Genomic DNA, 22,241 nt, shown 5'->3' on the forward strand with positions numbered 1-22,241 from the left:
TCTCACTACTCTCCAAAACGCAATCTCCGATCCTCCCAAGATCTCCTGCTCTCCTCGCAACTGACTCAAAGACTTCTCCCGAGCATCCCCAGTCTCCTGGAACTCGCTGCCTCAACATGTCAGACTATCTACTACACTTGCAAACTTCAAACAGAACTTGAAAACTCATCTGTTCAGAAACACCTATAACCTTCAATGACCTCACTGCTTCACTACCACCGTGCGGAGCTGCCTCCCCACCACCGTGCGAAGCTGCCGCCCCACCACCGTGCGGAGCTGCCGCCCCACCACCGTGCGGAGCTGCCGCCCCACCACCGTGTGGAGCTGCCTCACCACCACCGTGCGGAGCTGCCGCCCAACCTACACCCCACCTACTGTCTCCTCCCCAAAATTCTTTAAAATGTAAGCCCGCAAGGGCAGGGCCCTCTTCCCTCTGTACTAGTCTGTCTACCGTAATTTGTATATGTATTCTGTATGTAACCCCATTCTCATGTACAGCACCATGGAATCAATGGTGCTCTATAAATAAATAATAATAATAATAATAATAAAGTCGACTAATCGCGAATATTCGATGCGCAATGTAAGTCTATGGGAAACCCAAATAACAACTATTCAGAACTATTTGGGCTTCCCATAGACTTACATTGCGCATTGAATATTCGCATAGCGGCGACCTATTCGTCAGATATTCGCGAAGCCGAATATTTGAGGTATTCGATCATCCCTAATAATGATCATTCAGACAACAATTTTCCCACACACAAAAACTCTTCATTCTCCTGAGTGCTCCTGTGTTTTCTGCTGCCAGACTCATCTTGTGGCTTACCTCCTCGATAACAAAAGGATTGGTCAAAGAAAATCCAATGTGTAGGTTCAGAGAACTGAGATGGACATATTAAAGTGTTAACTTATCAAGCTAATATTGGCAGGTTAGGCTGACTTTAGTCTAACATTTATTGGAGCGTTTACTGGTAAAGGAAGCAGAGAAGTCATAAAGTTAATATAAGGGAAGTTGTATAGGTGTAAAATACATATAAACATCCACTTACATACTGTATGTATAACTGAGGAGGGCTTGGTTGTGTAAACATTGCACACCAGTAAGGCTGGCTTTTATGAAGGCTTGCTAACTAGTGGTCATACACAGTAAATCAGGCAGGCTGCCAACTCCCCCCCCCCCCACCTCCCAATATTTAAGTAGAGGACATAAATTATTGAAATCCTATTCTTCCTCAAGTTTAGGGCTCAAGGCTATATCTTGGAAAATTCAGTATATAAAAATCAGGTATCAGATCTATCTCTGTTGATCTATCACTGTTAAGGCCCCGTTACACGCAACGACATCGCTAGCAAAATATCGCTGGGGTCATGGAATTTGTAACGCACATCCAGCATCGTTAGCGACGTTGTTGCATGTGACACCTACGAGCGACCTCGAACGATTTGAAAAACGGAAAAAATCGTTGATTGTTGACACGTTGTTCCTTTCACAAATATCGTTGCTCATTTCAGACGTAGGCTGTTCGTCGTTCCTGAGGCAGCACACATCACTATGTGTGACACCTCAGGAACGATGAACAACAGCGTTCCTGCATCCTCCGGCAACGAGGTGGGAGGGACGTTAATGCGGCTGATCTACGCCCCTCTGCATCTCTTGGTGGCCCGCTGTGTAACGTTGCTGTGACACTGCACGAACTGCCCCCTTAAAATAGAGTTTGTTCGCCGGCCACAACGACGTCGTTAGGAAAGTATGTGTGTGTGACGCGTACTAGCAATATTGTTCACCACAGCGATTTGCCCGTGATGCACGCACGACGGGGGCGGGTGCGATTGCTAGCAATGTCGCAGCATGTAAAGCGGCCTTTAAAGTGTTCATCTATATATGTCTGTCCGCCTATCTATCTATCGATCTATCAATCTATCGATGTATCTATATCTATAGGTCTTTTCTTTATGGAATCCAGGCCAAAATATGATCTTGATAGAAATACTTCTCTTAGTCATTTCTGCCTGTAGATAACTGTAATTTTTGCATAGTCTACAGATATTCCAAGAGATTTTAAAGGGTATTCTCATTTCCAAGATCATACCCCAATATGTAGTAGGTGTAATAATAATAATATTAGCAAAAACCTCCAAATAGAAATGTAGTATAGTTCTCCTGATATAGCCATTAATGTGTCTTACCTCATGTACAGGGCATTGCAGCTACAAGAGTGGGTGTCACCATGGATACCTAGGCTGCAATGCCCTGCACATGAGGTAAGAGACATGATTATATCAGGGGAACTATACTACAGTGACTCTTTAGCGTCAATGGTCAATTAATTGAAAATGTCTGATTTTTACAAATCATAATAGTGATCATTATATTATTTTTTGTTATTGCAGGTGTATTAGAGCTCCACATTTTAAAACTTATCCATCCCCATCAAACAACATAATCCGCTTTGGATATAAGGCCTTCAGCTTTTTAAAGAAACAATGTGATGTATATATTCTGTGCAACATCGTGGTGTGCAGTGAGGGAAATAACTCTCGCTGCCGTCAAGGTTGTACACGAAGACGCAAAAGAACAGCAGACCATCCCCAACATAAAGCGATTAATGTGGTGGCTGGACCTCTACGCATGATACAATAATAAAAAAAAACACAGAATCAAAGGAAAAATAATGTTGTAAATTCTAATTGTGTTACATTGTCATAAGAGTCATGAAATATGTGATTTGAGTATTAATATAGTAAATCAATAACAATTGATAAATGGTATAATAACAATAACTCTGTATGCAAGCTAAAATAAAATTACACATCATTTACCAGCAAATATGCTCATCGGTTTTTTCAAACTTTTATTCACTGTTTCAACACACTATAAACCCCACATTTGCAGGGCCTTCTATTAGAACAAATTAGGTAAAAAAAAAAAAAGAAAAAAAACAATAGTATTTCAACTCCGGTAGTAACAACAACAAACTATTTTTGTTAAAATAAAGCATTATTCTAGGAGGTGACAGAAACCTGAACAATGAAATTGATTGATGCCTTTTAAGAGCTGTTTGTGGAATCAAGCAGCTCTTAAAGGGGTTGTCCACTGACAACCCATCCTTATCCATAATGTTTGCTACCATTAAATAAAGACACTTAGGGGTGCTTCACACACAGTGAGCTCGCTGCCGAGATCGCTGCTGAGTCACGCTTTTTGTGACGCAGCAGTGACCTCATTAGCGATCTCGCTGTGTGTGACACTGAGCAGCGATCTGGCCCTTGCTGCGAGATCGCTGCTCGTTACACACAGCCCTGGCTCGTTTTCTTCAAAGGCGCTCTCCCGCTGTGACACACAGATCGCTGTGTGTGACAGCGAGAGAGCGACAAATGAAGCGAGCAGGGAGCAGGAGCCGGCGTCTGGCAGCTGCGGAGGCTGGTAACTAAGATAAACATCGGGTAACCAAGGTGGTTACCCGATATTTACCTTAGTTACCAGCCTCCGCAGCTCTCACGCTGCCTGTGCTGCCGGCTCTGGCTCTCTGCACATGTAGCTGCTGTACACATCGGGTTAATTAACCCGATGTGTACTGTAGCTAGGAGAGCAAGGAGCCAGCGCTCTGTGTGCGCGGCTCCCTGCTACCTGCACACACAGCTAAGCGGTGTGCGCTGGTAACTAATGTAAACATCGGGTAACCATACCCGATGTTTACCTTAGTTACCAGTGTCCGCAGCATCCAGACGCCGGCTCCGTGCAAGCGCAGCGTCGCTTGCACGTCGCTGCTGGCTGGGGGCTGTTCACTGGTTGCTGGTGAGATCTGCCTGTTTGAGAGCTCACCAGCGACCATGTAGCGATGCAGCAGCGATCCTGAGCAGGTCAGATCGCTGGTCGGATCGCTGCTGCATCGCTAAAGTGTGAAGGTACCCTTATACTCGCTTCCAGTGCCAACACTCAAGTGAGATTGTGATGTCATGCAAATAATGGGCCCTATCACAGCCAGCTTTCCATCTCCCCACCTTTGGATGCATAACCAATTAACATAAAGTGAGAAGCAGCAACAACTATTTCTTCCTTTTGATTACTTATACGTCTGAAGCTGGCTGGCTGTGCGGGGCTAGCATGATGTCCCAATCTTAAGTGAGCCCCAACACTGCTGAAATGGCACCGGCAGGGGAGGTGAATATGTGTTTTTATTTTAATGGGGGAAAACATGGGGAATGAGAAGGGATTGTCCTAGTAGTGGACAACCCCTTTAGTAATGCTTCCACGAACAGTCTCGGTTATAGCTTATTTCACCTTGGAGGTATCAGTAAACGCTTTGGTTTTTATAATGTCTAAATCTCTTCATGGATTTATATTTTGATAAAAGTGACCCTTGAGTTGTGTCCATGGTATAACTGCATGATGATCAAGCAAGTTGGCAATGGAATACCAAAGGGACTATGATGCTAGTCACTACTCATCGACTTGTCGTGAAGAAGGATAGTCAAGAGGACTGGGGTCTTAGATCCCTGGCACTACAGACAAAAGACAATTTGGAGATCCTACTTGGAGCCTCCACATTTCAAAAAAATTGAAGGTCAGACAACAGGAAAAGTGGCTACAATTGGTATAGACTACAAATAGTCCAACAAAGCAACCTGAGTGCTTGGGACTGGCCCTGTAACAAGGCCTGAACTAACATTTCTATCTTCACCAGAGACAGCAAGATGACAGACATGCATAGGTCTCTTGCTTCCAGAACCCTGGCACTGCAGACAAAAGACAATTTGGAGACCCTACTTGAAGTCTCCACATTTCCAAAAATTAAAGTCAGGCCACAGGAAAAGTGGCAACAATTGGCACAGACTACAAATAGTCCAATGCCGCAATATGGATACTTGGGATCCGGCTAGAAAAAAGGACTGAACCAGCAGTTCTATCTTCACCAGAGACAGCAAGATTACAGACAGCCATACGCCTCTTGCTGCCTCTTGCTCCCATAACCATGGCACTACAGCATCACCTAGTCTACACAGTATGGGACTGGAGTGGCTGGCAAAGTCATAGCATATCCACAACTTGTTAATCTTTTTGAAAGTTAGATGGTGTACACTTTCAGGGGACAGCCGGATGCGCTTATCTGTCAATACACCGCCAGCAGCGCTAGAGACACATTCTGAGGTAAGGCAAAAACTTCCAAGGCTTCCATTTTGGAAGACCAAAATGCAAAATGGTTCAATCCCCCTTTTTTGGCATCAATATTGAGTTTTAGATGCTTCAGCACCATCCTCTCCAGTCATTCACTATGTGCCAGACTTCTACTCTGTTCTGATGGTGCAAAAATGTGCCAAACTTGACAGAAATTGCTTCTGCCACTAAAGCTGCTGCTAATGTTTCTGTATTAACAACGCGATGATCCCATGGTTGGAATTGTAGAACTGTGATGCACGCTGTGTGCCTTAGTGGTGTCTTGTGGAAAACTACTGTTAAGATAGTTTACAAACTTGTTTTGATACTCCAGCATCTGCGCTACCCTTTCAAGGATTCAATTTAGCATCTTGCTAAATTTAATCTTGTACCATGGATCTAACAGTGACAACCCAGAGAAACCAAGGGAAAGATTGTGAAAACATACCCTGCTGTAACTAAATAAAAGCATAGTGCATATAAACATAGGGTACTTAGTAAACACTGTTTTTGATAAAAAAAAAGCATAAAGCTATCCCACCGATGCCAAGGTGTACCCAGTTGGGATAATACCTACACTCTCTAATATTAAAACCTTACCATGGGTCTAAAATAGGCCTCAATGTGGCAAAGGGCTGAGAGCGACCGGGTCCCAACTGGACACACAGTCAGGGGATGCACAGAATGAAATGTCCAGCTCGCTGAGAAGGGGGCCACACCCTACTTGTACTGAATACGAAAAAACTACATAAAAAAAAAAAGTGAGCCGGAGTATGAGATGGTATACATGGATCTTGTGGGCCTATTTTAGACCCATGGTAAGGTTTTACTATTAGAGAGGGTAGGTACTATCCTAACTGGGTACACCTTGGCGTCAGTGGGATAGCTTTATGCTTTTTTTGATAAAAAACAGTATTTACTAAGTACCCTATGTTTATATGCACTATGCTTTTATTTAGTTACAGCAGGGAATGTTTTCACAATTTTTCCCTTGCTTTCTTTTTGTCTTATGGCCAGTGTGAACATGAGCTCACAAGCTCCATGTATACCATCTCATACTCCGGCTCACTTTTTTGTTTTTATGGTTTTTTTTTTATAGAGTGGCAACCCAGTAGTCAGCACTATTTCTAATACTAACAATATGGACATCATGTTGCAGCATGAAGGTGCTCATTTGTCAGACATTTCCATGAGGTCCAAGTCCATGTTGGGTTGGTGGTGGGGTAGCGCTCAAGCTTGCCTCCTCTGTCCCCTCCCACCAGCCACAGACAAAAGAGACAAGATCAATATCTTCTTTGTCTCCTGAGTTTTCAGCGCCCATCACCTCTTCCTCCTCCATTTGTTCATTGGCTCCTGAACCTTCACTACCAGTTTGTGTTACGATTAGCTCACCTCAATCAATGAACTTCGCCCTCTCGTGACACCAGCCTGTGCGACAACTATCCGGCCCTTACAGGAAATTGTATGCTTTCCTCATCTTACTCTGCTTAGTCCACTTCATCTGGCCCCGCACTTCCTCCAGCAGACTATTCAAAGTGTACTCCAACATCTAGATGAGCAGAAAATTGATGCAGATGATGGCATTGTCAGTGCAAAGAATCTTTGCATCCATTTCGAAACTATGTAGAAGGGTGCAGAGGTTATTTCTCTGTGCCCATTCCGCAATCATGAATTGCACCACATCCCCATGGCGTACTCTCAGTTTATGCCTTAGGGTATAAAGTACCAGGGCTTGCTGCTGCTGTCACAGTTGCTGAAACATGTGCAGAGTGGAATTCAACTGTGTTGGCACATCGCAAATCAACTGGTTAACCGGTAGGCCGAAAGACCTTTGCAGCATTGCAAGTCGATTAGCCGCTGGGTGTCAAGAAAGGAAGTGAGCACACAGTGACTGTGTCTACTTCAGCAGCGCATCTAGCCTGGGATAGTGGCTAGAAATTTCTGGACAACCCAGTTGAGAACATGAGCCATGCAAGCCACATGTGTGATATGGCCCAGGCGTAGAGCCGCCATCAGGTTTGCACCATTATCACACATGGCCTTCCCTGGATCCAGGTTCAGTAGAGATAGCCATTTATCAAACTGAGCCTGGATAGTGCTCCACAACACTTTTGCTGTGTGAGTTGCTTCTCCAGTGCATATTATGTGAAGCACTGTCTGTTGCGTTGAGCCATGGCTAAACTGTATGGAGGTGGGGGGATTCTCTCTGGACTCTTGGAAGATGTGTTACATTAAGGGAGAGGTTGAGAGTACAGGTGGAGGCCCTATGGAAGGTGGAGGAAGCATGAGCACTGGAGGAAGTGGTAGATACAGAGGTTTGTCTTGCAAGCCTTTGGGGATTTCAAGACTTGGAAAGTAACCCCTTCCCTGCCTGCCCCTGCAGCCATCAGAGTAACCCAGTGTGCAGTCAGCGAGATGTAACACCCCTGGCCATGCTTGCTTGTCCAGGTGTCAGTGGTTAAATGCACCCTGGGAGACACAAACGTTTTTCAAGAAAAAGGTAATTTTATCTGTGACATGATGGTGTAGTGCAGTCACAGCTTTACTAGAGAAGTAATTACATAGTTACATAGTTACTTAGGTTGAAAAAAGACCTAGGTCCATCTAGTTCAACCTTCCTCCACCAGTTCTACATTTAGTCACTAAGTCATTTATAACCAACAATGTTTTGTGTACTGAGGAAATCATCCAGCCCTTTTTTAAAAGCTGTTATAGTATCTGCCATTACTACCTCTTGTGGTAGGGCATTCCACAGTCTGACTGCTCTAACTGTAAAGAACCCTTTCCTATTTAGCTGTTGGAATCGCTTTTCTTCCACTCGCAGTGAGTGCCCCCTGGTCCTTAGTACTGTCTTTGGAAGAAATAAGTCATGTGCCAGTCCTTTATATTGACCACACATGTATTTATACATATAAATGAGATCTCCTCTGAGACGTCTTTTTTCTAAGCTAAACATATCTAACTTTTTCAACCTGTCATCATATGGGAGGCCTTCCATTGCTTGTAATAGTCTAGTTGCCCGCCTTTGAACTGACTCTAACTTCTGAATTTCCTTTTTAAAATGTGGAGCCCAAAACTGGATCCCGTATTCCAGATGTGGCCTTACAATAATAATAATGGTGACTGGGCAACTGGTACTTGGGGACTGCAACGACTATCAGATTTCAGAAACCGTCTTTATCTACCAGGCAGAAAGGCAGCATTTCTGTGGCCAACTGTTTAGACATGGTGAAGTTCAAGCTTTTTGCTTTGTCATGTGTCATAGGAAATTATCTTTTACGTGACCAAAACTGTGGGACCGAGGGTTTGCTGCTGTACTGGGAGCGGGTGCTGCGGTGGAGTGGGTCATCGGTGGAAGGAGCAGGCTGTAGCAGAGCCTGCCATGACCACGTGGGCACGCTCATTACATATGCATGCCCATCCTCCTGCCCATCTCTCAGCGCTGAAGTCGGCGCTGACAAGTGGGCGGGATAATGAGCGGGGGATGCACACATAGTAAACAGCTGTCCGCATGATCACTTCTGGCAACTACAGCCTGGAGTGATCATGTGCGGCTGTATTCACTTCCCCCGTGCATCATCTTCAGCGTGGGGTGCAGTGAATCAGTATACTCACCATTCCCCTGCAGCACCGCGATCTCCTCCTGTCTGGGCCGGCAGCGCTGTGTGGAGCCGGCCACGATCCCTGCAGCATCGCGATGTCCTCCTGTCTGCCGGCCGCGGCTGTGTGGAGATTAGCGGTGCTCACAGCGATGACGTCATCTCTGTGCGCACATGTCCACACACAGCCATGCCGGCACAGACAGGAGGACATCATGATGCTGCAGGGATCATGGCCGGCTCCACACAGCGCTGCCAGCGCAGACAGGAGGAGGAGCAATGCTGCGTGGAGCAAGAAAGGTGAGTATAAACATTTTTTTTGTGTGTGTGCCGCAGGATGTAGGACATATAGCAGGATGGGGTTATATGAACAGCATGGGGTATATGAGAAAGATGGGGGGTATATAGCAGGATGTGGGTATATGAGCAGGATGGGGGTATATGATCAGGATGGGGGTATATGAGCAGGATGGGGGTATATGAGCAGGATGGGGGTATATAGCAGGATGGGCGTATATGAGCAGGATGGGGGTATATGAGCTGGATGATGGCATATATAGCAGGATGATGGCGTATATAGCAGGATGGGGGTATATAGCAGGATGGGAGCACATACCAGGATGGGGGTATATAGTAGGATGGGAGCACATACCAGGATGGGGGTATATAGCAGGATGCGGCCATATGCCAGGATGGGGTATATAGCAGGACAGGATGCGGCCATATGCCAGGTTAGGGTATAATAAAAGGATGCGGCCATATACCAGGATGGGGTATATAGCAGGATGGGAGCACATACCAGGATGAGGGACATATATATATATATATATATATATATATATATATATATACATATATATACATACAAGGCAGGAGGATCATTACCAGGATGGGGTACCTTAGTAGAGAATTTGGGGACATTACCCCCATAACAGTGTCAGCAGCACATCCTCGCCCCAAAGCAGTTTGTCATCATGACCATATTTTGTGCTTAAAATTTTATTTTCCTTCTCTAAAACCAGGGTGCGTCTTCTGGTCCGAAAAATACGGTAATTTGAGATAATCCATAAAAAAGAGAGGGCATGATTAATCAAATATTTCATGCCAAATGTAGTTTAGGAGCTTTGAAAAGTTGTAAAATTTAGGCGCAACTCAGAGTTCAGCCAAAATGTTGTGGCATTTTCATACTGGTTTCTCTCAGCTCTGATGAAATAGGTTGACCTGTGTTGAGATGGTGGTGATGGAGGCATGTTTCTGAAACGCCCGCGCCGGGGCTTGCAGGGCTCGCACGGTCACCGGGCCGGTGGTATTCGGGGTCAGGCTGTGAGTGGCCCGACCCGGCTTCCGTGACCCCCGGCGGGTTTCAATAAAAGGAAAGTCCCAAAGTCAGTCCGGTGTTACAAAGGGGGATGGAAGGAGGGTAACGGGGTTCCTGGGGAGCTTGCCATCGCTCTCCCCCAGGAAACGGTACAGGACGGGGACAGGGGATGCTTGCAGCGCCACCCGTGGTTTGCGGCCAGGTGTTCAGCCACCGCTGCGCAGTCTCTCTCCGGAGCAGGTGTTATGGGCAGCTGGATGGAATCGCTCCCCACGGGTGCAGCGGGATAGCCCCGGGAGGTTTATGAGACCCAGGGCAACAGTCCTCAGGGACACCGGGGGCACAGGCTGGCGGCATTACTCACACCAGTCACGGAGTGCGGTTCCAGTTCTTTATTCAAAGTCCATTCCACATCGCACCCGGGTGCCGGTCCTCGCCGCCTGTAGCCTTTAGTCGGTCCCGGGCAGGTAGGAGGAAGGGGGGTCCGGTGAGGTGTTCTGGGGGTCTCTCCCTTTCGTGTGCGTTAGTGCCATCCCCGTGGCATGGAGCATCTTGGGAACTCGCCGCCTCTGTCTCTTTCATCCCAGTAGCGGACACCACCAACCGCCACCGGGTACAACTTTCTCCAAGGATCCCCAGTCCTCAGCTCCATTCCCTTCCTCTAGGTGTTATCAGCCCTGATCTCGTGGCATCCCCTCAACAGGAGCTGTCCTGTGGACGTCTGCACTCTCCTGCAGCCTCTGACGTTCTGCTAAACTTTCTGTGTGTTCTGCACTAAACTCACTCCTATTCAGGCCCCCCTTCCCTTAAGTTGTCATGGAAATCTGCCTGTGTGCAGCCACTTGCTCATTAAGGAGACAGGATGAGTCATAGGCTCAAAACTACATGCTGCAAAAGCTATTAACTCCTTCCTGCCAGTGTGATGTGAGTGTGTGTGTGGACTTCACTCCTCCTGCCCGGGAAAAAATGGGGTAAAATTTAATACCCTGTAACGACCCAGTTGCAGGGGCGTTACATTTCCACAGCTCATTTAATTCATGAGGAGCTGTGGCATTCAGAATGACAGAATTTTTTGGCATAACACACGGATATACACGCCACTCATCAGATACTCAAGATTCATGAAGTATAGATCATTTGACTCCAGTATGCCCCCTCATTAAGACTGGCAGGAAAATCACCAGTTTTTAAGAATTGTGTCTAATTTTTTTCCCTTTATATGTGAAATTACACTAAAGGTGTTTTACACTACTAATGTGACCCCCCTTTCATTTGTCCTAACTATTCTTAACTAACACTTTCCTACTATACTTCTACTACATAAACTGCTCCTGTAAGCTGATCTCTCTGTGGCTCCTATATATTCATATATTGATGTTTTAGTTTTCATTCTTCCAGTCTGGAAAAAGGAATCAGTTAAACTGAGGAGGGCATACCACTGGTGTGGAAGGGCTGCCTCTCTGTAAGTGACAGCAGTCTGAGCATGTATGCCCAGACACACTTCCCTCCCTTTCAGCCTGCTTTACAGTGGGATGCTTTTTTATGACAAGCCCTGTGATGTGCAGATCGAGGAATGTGATATACTATGTAATGATTGGCCAGAAATCTGGCTTAAAGCCTGATTTACACGTTGCAATTTTGCAATGCCCCCATCGTATGTGTGGCACGTTCAATTTGTTGAACGTGCCGCACAAAAGATTAACCCCCGTCACACATACTTACCCGTCCATACGACCTCGATGTGAGTGGCGAACGTCCACTTCCTGGAGTGAGAGGGACGTTCGGCGTCATATCGACGTCACGCGGCAGCCGGCCAATAGAAGCAGAGGGGCGGAGATGAGCGGGACGTAAACATCCCTCCCACCTCTTTCCTTCCACATTGCCGGCTGGAGCCGCGGGAGGCAGGTAAGATCTGTTCAATGTTCCCGGGGTGTCACACACTGCGATGTGTGCTGCCTCGGGAACATTGAACAACCCGACGTGCAATTCTTCAGGATACAACAACGTGTATGCGATGAACGTTTTAACGTTCAATCGCAATCGCACGTACCTGTCACACACTACAATGTACCTTAAGATGCTGGATGTGCGTCATTTACGACGTGACCCCGTCGACACATCGTAAGATATACTGTAGCGTGTAAAGCGGCCTTAAGAGCTTTGATAAGTTGTACAATTTAGCCACAACTCAGAATTGAGTCAAAGTTTTTAAGCGTGAAGAAGGTCACATTAGTTGTGGAAATCCTCTTTAATTAGCAGTAAATGTCTTTTGTTTTATAAGTTTCAGAAATGCATTTTTCACATCTTTGTTCCGGAGGCTGTATAAGACTGGGTTTAACATTGGAATAAGGACTATATTTAGGAGTGAGACTATCTTAGAATCATTGATAGATTGACTGGATGAAGGCAAAATATACACACATGTTAGAGTCAGATAGAGCATAGATACAACTGTGAGGTGGGATGAGCAGGTGGAGAAAGCTTTCAGTCTTCCTCTTGCAGTTTGGATCTTGAGAATGACAGAAATGATAGAGACATAAGTATATAATGTAAATAAAAAGGCTGGTAATGCCAAAATCCCACCCTCGATAAGAATAACAATTTCTAGTCTGGTGATGCTTCCACAACAGAGTTTCAGTATTGGAATGTAGTCACAAAAAAGGTGGTTAATCTTGCGTGACTTGCAGAAAGGCAACTTGGTCACTATTCGCATGATGGGGGCTGGATCTACGAAACTGATCAACCAGGTGACAACAGCTAGAATTACACAGAACTTTCTATTCAAAATAATGTTATAGTGGAGAGGATTACAGATGGCCACATAGCGATCGTAGGACATGACTGTCAGTAACAGATACTCCAAACTTTGGAATGCAATGTAAAGATAAAGCTGGCCCATGCATTCATGATAGGATATTGATCTCATATTCAGAAATGTCAGCAAGAATTTTGGATGAATGAGAGTGGTCAGGCAAATGTCTAAGAACGACAGGTTACAAAGAAAGAAATACATAGGAGAATGAAGCTGAGAATTAAGACAGACAAGAATAATGAGAATTATATTCTCTAAAATGCACAGGAAATAAACAGTCAGAAATCCAAAAAAGAGTAAAAACTGGAAATTTGGAAATTCAAAAAAGCCCATCAGGGTGAATCCTTCTACTGATGTATTTTCAAAGCTCATCCTTCCTCAATACAAAAAACACACATTGTGTAAATTAAAGATGTTGAATCTAAGTTGTATCTGTGAGATGATCTAGTAGTTAGGTTTATCAGAGATCACATCAGAGAACATTGAATGTGAGTAAAAGAGAAAACACCACAGACCCTAAAACCCAACCTACTTGGAACTCAATGAAGATCAATGGGGTCCATCAAGCACCATTTGGAATCATCAATGAACAGATATAAAGTAAATCTTGGTCATGACTTTTGTTATAAATGAACAATTAATAGAGATAAAACCAAAGCTTAAGTGATGAACAATTCATGTAAAAAAACATATGGCCGGCATTGCCACCACCATCCATCAGCTGGAGTTACAAATACAAGGATTAAGCATTTTGGGTTTTATTTTGCATCAAAAGTTCTCAACTTTTAAAGAAACCCTAATATATTCCAGAAAGAAAAATATGTGGCACTCATGAAGTAGTAGCAAAATCCATGAAGATATTTATTTAATCCATAGAAAAATAATCATAAAGCAATAATGATCATCAGGCTGCTATTTTATATACAGTATATTGTAATAGATTATATTACTATGTGGTGAGTGCCGTGTATTTATGCTTTGTGGAATGCGCACTATTGGAAAATCCTCTTAAGGAGGATTAAGAAATCTAACCTACAGATGTAATATTTTGTAATTTGCCCCTCATTCAGCAAGATGTGCAGAAAGCTGTAACTAAGGTTGTTTTTTTTTCATACAAGAAAAACTAAAGAAACTCAGTCCAACTCTGATAAAACTCGGCTCAAACTGAACTATATCACTGAGGAAACTTGGTAGGTTATTTTCAGTCATCAAAAAATCTGATGTGTGAATGAAGCCTTAACTGGACATGGTAATTGGCTTGTGCTTTTGTTAAATAAGTTGTCCAGTTACCAAAACTATTTTTTTTTCTCCTAAATCTTGCTATTATGTGCCTCTCCACACATCTATTATGTTATTTCAGCAATATTACCTTTTATCATGGTCTAGCAGCACATCCTCATTGCTGGCTCCAGCTCTGATGGAGTTAATCTCTCTCTTGACTTCCTGGGTTCAGTTCCTACAACTCCCATAAGCCTTTGAAGTGGCACCCTGCGCTCTGCTCATCCTTCCCACCCCCGTGCGATAACATACTCACTCGACATGACTCCTCCTCCCGCTCCTGGTGCCGACCTCACACACAGCTGCAGGAGGGTAAGTAAACCCTCCTTTCCTTCTCCTCATGCTGGGCTGTGGCGTGTGTTGATCACCGCCCACAGCCCAGTCACTAAGGATCAGAGGCAGCTGCAGCTCCTGATGTAACATGAACTTTCAGAGCCCGGAAGTTGACGTGACATCAGCGGATACCAGAGGCCACAGCACCCTGGGGGTTATGTGATCGGCACTGAGTGAGGAGGATAGCGCCGCTCAGTGCCAGAACTGGAAATAGAAGGCAATTAAGAAGACAACTGAAATGGTACATTACACTGATAGAGAGAATAAAAAATGGGTGAACCACTCCTTTAATTCTCTGCATCTTGATATGCATGGTATGTGTTAGGTGAAAAAATACAACATCCGTTCCAAGGATGAATCTCTACATCAAGAAGATGTGGCATTATGGCTACTTGTAAAATCAAATAATTGGAGGCAGTTTTTTATTGCCATCTTGTCACGTTTTCACTAAGATAATGTTGTTTAAAACAATAGAATATGGCTAGCTTGCTGACATAACTTAGGTACTAGTATAATGTTTTGGAAGTCATATAAAAAGTATAATTCTGGCACACCTAGAGAACTACATCAGACTTGGAGGATTTGGAAGTATCTCTGATAATTTGACACCATGGGTTTTAAAAATGTTAAAAAATAGTATAAACATATATCATTTTTTGGTTAATCTTACTTTAACCACTTTAACCACTTTCCGACGCACAATGCAGTGTCACTTGTAGGTGTATGGCATGGGCTTAGGCCTCTTTCACAGATCCGGCATTTCACCGGATTACCAGATTCAGCACACTCCAGTACAGTGTAATACAGTACAATGGCATTGCCGCAACCTCCGGTCACATGCTGTCATGGGACCGGAACATGTGACCGGAGCATGTGATCAGAGCCTGCCGCGATGCCATTGTACAGTATTCCACTGTACTGGAGTGTGCCGGATCCGGCAATCTGGCGAAATGCCGGATGTGTGAAACCAGCCTCAGTCCCTGACCATGCTACATACACAGCAGGTGCTAGCTGTGTTATACAGTTGGCATCTTCCTATAACAGCAGCGACAAGAGTAAGTTCGAATCTCTGTTGTTTATCCATTTAATTATCGCTAACAGTCTTTGACAGTGCAAAGATAAAACTAGGGAGCAAAAAGGGCAAAATTAGGGTTTTATCTGGTGGATCAGTGAGTAACAAAGGGGAGTACACTCACCTGTATTATTTGTGTGTCACACAACAGTCCGTGGGTTTATGAGGTAAAGCTGCTCCAGATTAACATATGTACAATTCATATGCTGCAATGGATGAATAAGTGTTAAACGCTACAGGTGTTTCATGTGAATGTTTGGCGGGCTTTGCACGTTGCAACATCGTAAGCTGATGCTGCGATGTTGCACGCAATAGTCCCCGCCCCCATCGCAGGTGCGATATCATTTGATAGCTGGCGTAGCGAAAATTATCGCTACGCCAGCTTCACATGCACTCACCTGCCCTGCGACCGTCGCTCTGGCCGGCAACCCGCCTCCTTCCTAAGGGGGCGGGTCGTGCGGCGTCATAGCGACGTCACACGGCAGGCGGCCAATAGTGGCGGAGGGGCGGAGATGAGCAGGATGTAGACATCCCGCCCACCTCCTTCCTTCCGCATATCCTACGGAAGCCGCGGTGACGCCGGTAGGAGATGTTCCTCGCTCCTACGACTTCACACAAAGCGATGTGTGCTGCCGCAGGAGCGAGGAACAACATCGGACCGTCGCTTCAGCGTAATTATGGATTACGCCGACGCTGCACCGATGATACGATTACGACGATTTTGCGCTCGTTAATCATATCATCTAGGCTTTACACACTACGATGTCGCATGCGATGCCGGATGTGCGTCACTTTCAATTTGACCCCACCGACATCACACCTGCGATGTCGTAGTGTGCAAAGCCCGCCTAAGGCCGGTGTCCTACTTGCGATTGCTTCACGTGTATCTCTCGCGAGTTTCGCGGTGCATCACCCAGCATGGACTCACACTCTACTCACAGGAGCGGCCCGGTTGCATACATCTCTATGCAGCCGGCCCGCTTCTGTGAGCAGCATGTGAGTCCGTGATGGGTGATGCACCGCGAAACTCGTGCGGGATAAACACGGGGAGATCACAAGTGGGACACCAGCCTAATTCAAACTCCAAACATTAATATAACTTCTGTCAACACACCTGTAATTTCGTTCAGATCCTGAAGAACAAACTGGATAGCTTTGAAATGCATAAAATTAAATCGCATCTCTTTCATTAATTTGTCGTGAATTCTTCTATATCAAAGTCTTCTACAGCAGTGCACGAAAACACATTTATTCCTTCATCCAGTCTTTGACAGTGGCATTTAAATTGACTGGTTACTGCTCCACTATCATTACCCATCGTTTCCCTCTATATGTTTGCAGGGTGCTAATAGGTTGTAATATAGAAGAGGAAAGTCGGGCACTGCAACGCTTAAAGCCAGTCAGTGGAGTCAGAGGCAGTCAGCTGTTTCAGCTGTTCCAGGACTTGGCTGTTCCCAGGCTAATGGTGCTGTGCTGGGTGGCGCTCTGCTAGGAGCATGATGAAGATTCCAAAGTCCAGGAGTAGAAAGAAAGCAGCAGCTCACTCAGCGTGTGGCAAACATAAATCCTTTATTCTTCTATCACAGACATAGGCGCAGGAACAGTGGGGAGAGGATGGGATGTGGGGATGGGAGATGGACAATGCTAATAGATTGTGATAGCTTCCTGGAGCCTTCTATGAACCGTCAAACCATTTCTTTTTAAGTTTCCCAAACAATTTCAACCCACAAGTCTGAAAATTATACAAGTTTTTGTATAGTTGGAAATAAAACTGACCTGGAGAATTATGTAAACTGACTGGTTACTGCTCCAATACTATTGCCTATCACTTCATATGTTTGCAGAGTGCTCATCAGTTGTGATAGTTGCCTGGGGCCTTGTATGAAGTAAGTTTCCCAAACAATTTCAACACTTATGCCGGCGTCACACGGTACGATATATCGTGCAATATGTCGTTGGGGTCACGTCGTTAGTGATGCAAATCCGGCATCGTCAGAGATATCGTACCGTGTGACACCTCTGAACGACTGTGAAGAAGCAAAAATACTCACCTTATCGTTGCTCGTTGACACGTCGTTCATTTTCAAAATGTCGGTCCTCCTTCTGTGCTCTGGTTGTTCATCGTTCCCGTGGCAGCACACGTCGCTCCGTGTGACACCCCGGGAACAACGAACACAGCTTACCTGCGTCCCACCGGCAATGCGGAAGGAAGGAGGTGGGCGGGATGTTACATCCCGCTCATCTCCGTCCCTCCGCTGCTATTGGCCAGTTGCCGTGTGATGTCGCTGTGACGCCGAACGTCCCTCCCCCTTCAGGAAGAGGATGTTCGACACCCACAGCGACATTGCCCGGGAGGTAAGGGCGTGTGACGGGGTTTAACTACTAACGACAATTAGTTGCCCGTGGCACACAAACGACGGGGGCGGGTGCGATCGCTTATGCGATAGCACGATTTATCGTCCCGTGTGACGCCGGCATTACATCTGAAAATCATACAAATTTGGGAATAGTTGGAATCAAACTGACCGGTAGAATTACGTAAACAGGTTATCTTTACCAGAGAAAGAACACTATAAAAAAGAAAAAACAATAACATAATGGCATTTTTCACCATTTCACTGCAATTTTTTTATCATCTGAAAAAAAAAAGTGGTGTCAATGAAAACAAGTTATGACACTTTCAAGAAAGGTGGAGAAAAAAGCAACTGTGCAATAAAGAAATGTGTCCATGGTGGGAAGGGGTTAAATAGATATATAACAATACAGTAGTAAGTAAAAAAAAAAAATATTTAATATTTACAATAAGGAAGGGAGCATTTTTGGAAGAAGTCATCTTACCAGCAATTCCTAGAAAAACCAGAACGGCAGTGAGTTTGGAAATGTAATTTGTTTCTGAAACTGAATTACAATAAGCAGCCAACCTATTTTATCAATCCTTTCCCTGGTCCATTGGGAAAACTAATAACCATTACAACACATTTTTTCCTTTGGTCTTTCACTTGTTCTTGACAGAGAATTCCTACCAGGATTAATTTAAAATTGTGCTAGTAATCATCATTAGGTAATTATAAGTATCCACAGAAGACATTTACAAAAGAAGCCAATAAAATATCTTGTACAATTAATTATTACAAAACGGCTAAGGCTAGTTTTACACTTGCGTTGAACGGCATCCCTTGCATTGCATTGTGTGACGGATGCAATGGATGTGTTGCATATAGTGGCACAACGGATGCAACGGATGCTGCAAATCAACGGAATCCATTTTGATTTTCTTTTTCTTTTTTTACAGTTTTACCGCCGGCAGACTATTGTGAACGATCAGCTGATTGCTCACAGCAGCTGGTCGCCGGGTGATCAGCTGATCGCTTACAGCAGCCGGTTGCCCAGTGATCAGCTGATCGCTCGGCCGCCGAGAATGTGTGCGGGGGGCGGAGTGCGGGGTGAGTGGAGCCAAGCGGGGCCATGGCACTGAGGACAGATGAGTGTGTGTGTGTGTGTATACATGCGGATTGGAGTGCGGAAGGAGGCAGAGCCGAGCGGGGCCATGGCGCTGAGGACAGGTGAGTGTGTGTGTGTGTGTATACATGCGGATTGGAGTGCAAAAGGAGGCGGAGCTGAGCGGGGCCATGGCGCTGAGAACAGATGAGTGTGTGTGTGTGTGTATATACATGCAGAGTAAAGTGCGGGAGGGGGCGGAGCCAAGCGGGGCCATGGCGCTGAGGACAGGTGAGTATGTGTGTGTATACATGCGGAGTAGAGTGCGGGAGGGGGCGAAGCCGAGCGGGGCCATGGCGCTGAGGACAGGTGAGTGTGTGTGTGCGCGTGTGTGTGTGTGTTACATGCGAAGTGGAGTGCAGGAGGGGGCGGAGCCAAGCGGGGAAGGGTCGGGCTCCTTGCACACGTAGCCAGGGTAAATATCGGGTAACTAGGCAAAGCACTTTGCTTGGTTACCCGATATTTACCTTGGTTACGGGTGCAGGGAGCCAGAGAGAGCATGCACAGTGAAATCCTAAGGATTCTGCTGCTCAAATAAACGTTATATGCTGCGTTCCTCCCGCTGGGCGGAAGCAACGGAGCGTCGCCCAGCGGAAGCAACGCAGGTCCTTTTGGCACAATCCATCATCCATACAAGTCTATGGGAAATAGCGGAATCCGTTAACGGATTCCGCTGTTTTCCAAAAGGGCGGATTGTGACGGAAGGAAAAAAAACGCAAGTGTGAAAGTACCCTAATCTGAATGCTATTAGTAAATTAATCCTCTTACCAAGTCAAATCTGTTCTCCTGCTTTACCTTGATAAGGGGTGAATGATTCGCCCCAGGGCTATGAGGTACCGTATTTTTCGGACTATAAGATGCACCCTGGTTTTAGAGAAGGAAAATAGGAAGATCAAATTTTAAGCAAAAAATGTGGTCATGACACGTTGTTATGGGGCAAGTATCTGCTGCTGACACTATTATGGGGGTAATGTCCCCAAATTCTCTACTAAGGTACCCCATCCTGGTAATGATCCTCCTACCTTGTGTATATATATGTCCCTCATCCTGGTATAGCCCCATCTTGCTATATATTGCCATCCTGGTATGTGCTCCCATCCTACTATATACTCCATCATCCTGCTCATATACCCCATTATCCTGCTCATATACCCCCATCATCCTGCTCATATACCCCATTATCCTGCTCATATACCCCATCATCTGCTCATATACCCCCATCATCCTGCTCATATACCCCCATCATCCTGCTCATATACCCCCATCATCCTGCTCATATACCCCATTATCCTGCTGTATACGTCACCATCCTGCTCATATACGCCATCATCCTGCTCATATACCCCCATCATCCTGCTCATAGACCCCCATAATCCTGCTCATATACCCCCATCATCCTGCTCATATACCCCATTATCCTGCTCATATACCCCCATCATCTGCTTATATACCCCCATCATCCTTCTATATACGCCATCATCCGGCTCATATATCCCCATCATCCTGCTCATATACCCCCATCATCCAGCTCATATACCCCATTATCCTGCTATATACGCCATCATCCTGCTCATATACGCCATCATCCTGCTCAGATACCCCCATTATCCTGCTCATATACCCCCATCATCCTGCTCATATACCCCATTATCCTGCTCATAAACCCCCATCATCTGCTCATATACCCCCATCATCCTGCTCATATACCCCCATCATCTGCTCATATACCCCCATCATCCTGCTCATATACCCCCATCATCCTGCTCATATACCCCATTATCCTGCTCATATACCCCCATCATCCTTCTATATACGCCATCATCTTGCTCATATACCCCCATCATCCTGCTCATATACCCCATTATCCTGCTATATACGCCATCATCCTGCTCATATACGCCATCATCCTGCTCATATACCCCCATTATCCTGTTCATATACCCCCATCATCCTGCTCATATACCCCATTATCCTGCTCATATACCCCATTATCCTGCTCATATACCCCCATCATCCTGCTATATGCCATCATCCTGCTCATATATACCCATCATCCTGGTCATATACCCCCATCCTGCTATTTGTCCTGCATCCTGTGGCACACAAAAAAAAAATAAACATTTACACTTATTTTTCCTTGCTCCACGCAGCATCGCTCCTCCTCCATCTGTGCCGGCAGCACTGTGTTGAGCCGGCCACAATCCCTGCAGCATCGCGATGTCCTCCTGTCTGTGCTGGCGCAGCTGTGTGTGTGGACACATGCGCACAGCGATGACGTCATCGCTGTGAGCCGTATTAGTCTCCACACAGCGCGGCCGGCAGACAGGAGGACATCGCGATGCTGCAGGGGAACGGTGAGTTATACTGATTCGTTGCACTCAACGCTGATAATGATGGGTGGGGCGCAGTGAATACAGCCGCACATGATCATTCCAGGCTCTAGTGGCCAGTGGTGATCACGTGAGCTGGCTGTTTACTATGCGCACGTCCCCGCCCACCTGCCACCGCCGGCTTCAGTGCTAAGTAATGATGGGCGGGAGGATGGGCGAGCATATGTAATGAGCGGGTCCACGTGGTCACGGCAGGCGCCGCTCCACCACAGCACCCTCATTCCCCGCAGCCCTCTATTCAGACCATAAGACGTACCCCCCATTTTCCCCCAACATTTTGGGGGAAAAAAGTGCGTTTTATAGTCCAAAAAATACGGTACTCTGTCCCGGGCTGTATATTTATGGGACAGTTCACTGGGTGGCCCTTGTCCGGTTCCCTGACCCTGGGGGTCACTTGAAGGGGGTATGTACAGGGTAATATTTATAAAGTTTATGTCGTGACTAGAGTTGAGCGATGTTCGAGGTTCGCCAATTTCATGTTCGAGTGATTTTCGGGGGTGATCGAACTCGAACTACGTTCGAGAACGTTTCGATCACCATAAATGTGGCTTTTCACAGTAAAGCTCTGTGCACATGTTGCTATCTGCATGCATCCTGTGTCCCCAGCACAATCCCTCTCTCTTTCCTACTCACCGATCACGGGCATCTCGCTCCACGTCTGTCACAAATTTGCGGCGTCTTTTCCTCTTTAGAAAATGGCTGCTGCTTCATTAGTCAATTAGTTATTCCGTGCTTTCCCTGCCCACCGGTGCCTATGATTGGTTGCAGTCAGACACATTCCCA

The sequence above is a fragment of the Anomaloglossus baeobatrachus genome, chromosome 5 (genome assembly GCF_048569485.1).
Source record: "Anomaloglossus baeobatrachus isolate aAnoBae1 chromosome 5, aAnoBae1.hap1, whole genome shotgun sequence".
NCBI lineage: Eukaryota > Metazoa > Chordata > Amphibia > Anura > Aromobatidae > Anomaloglossus > Anomaloglossus baeobatrachus.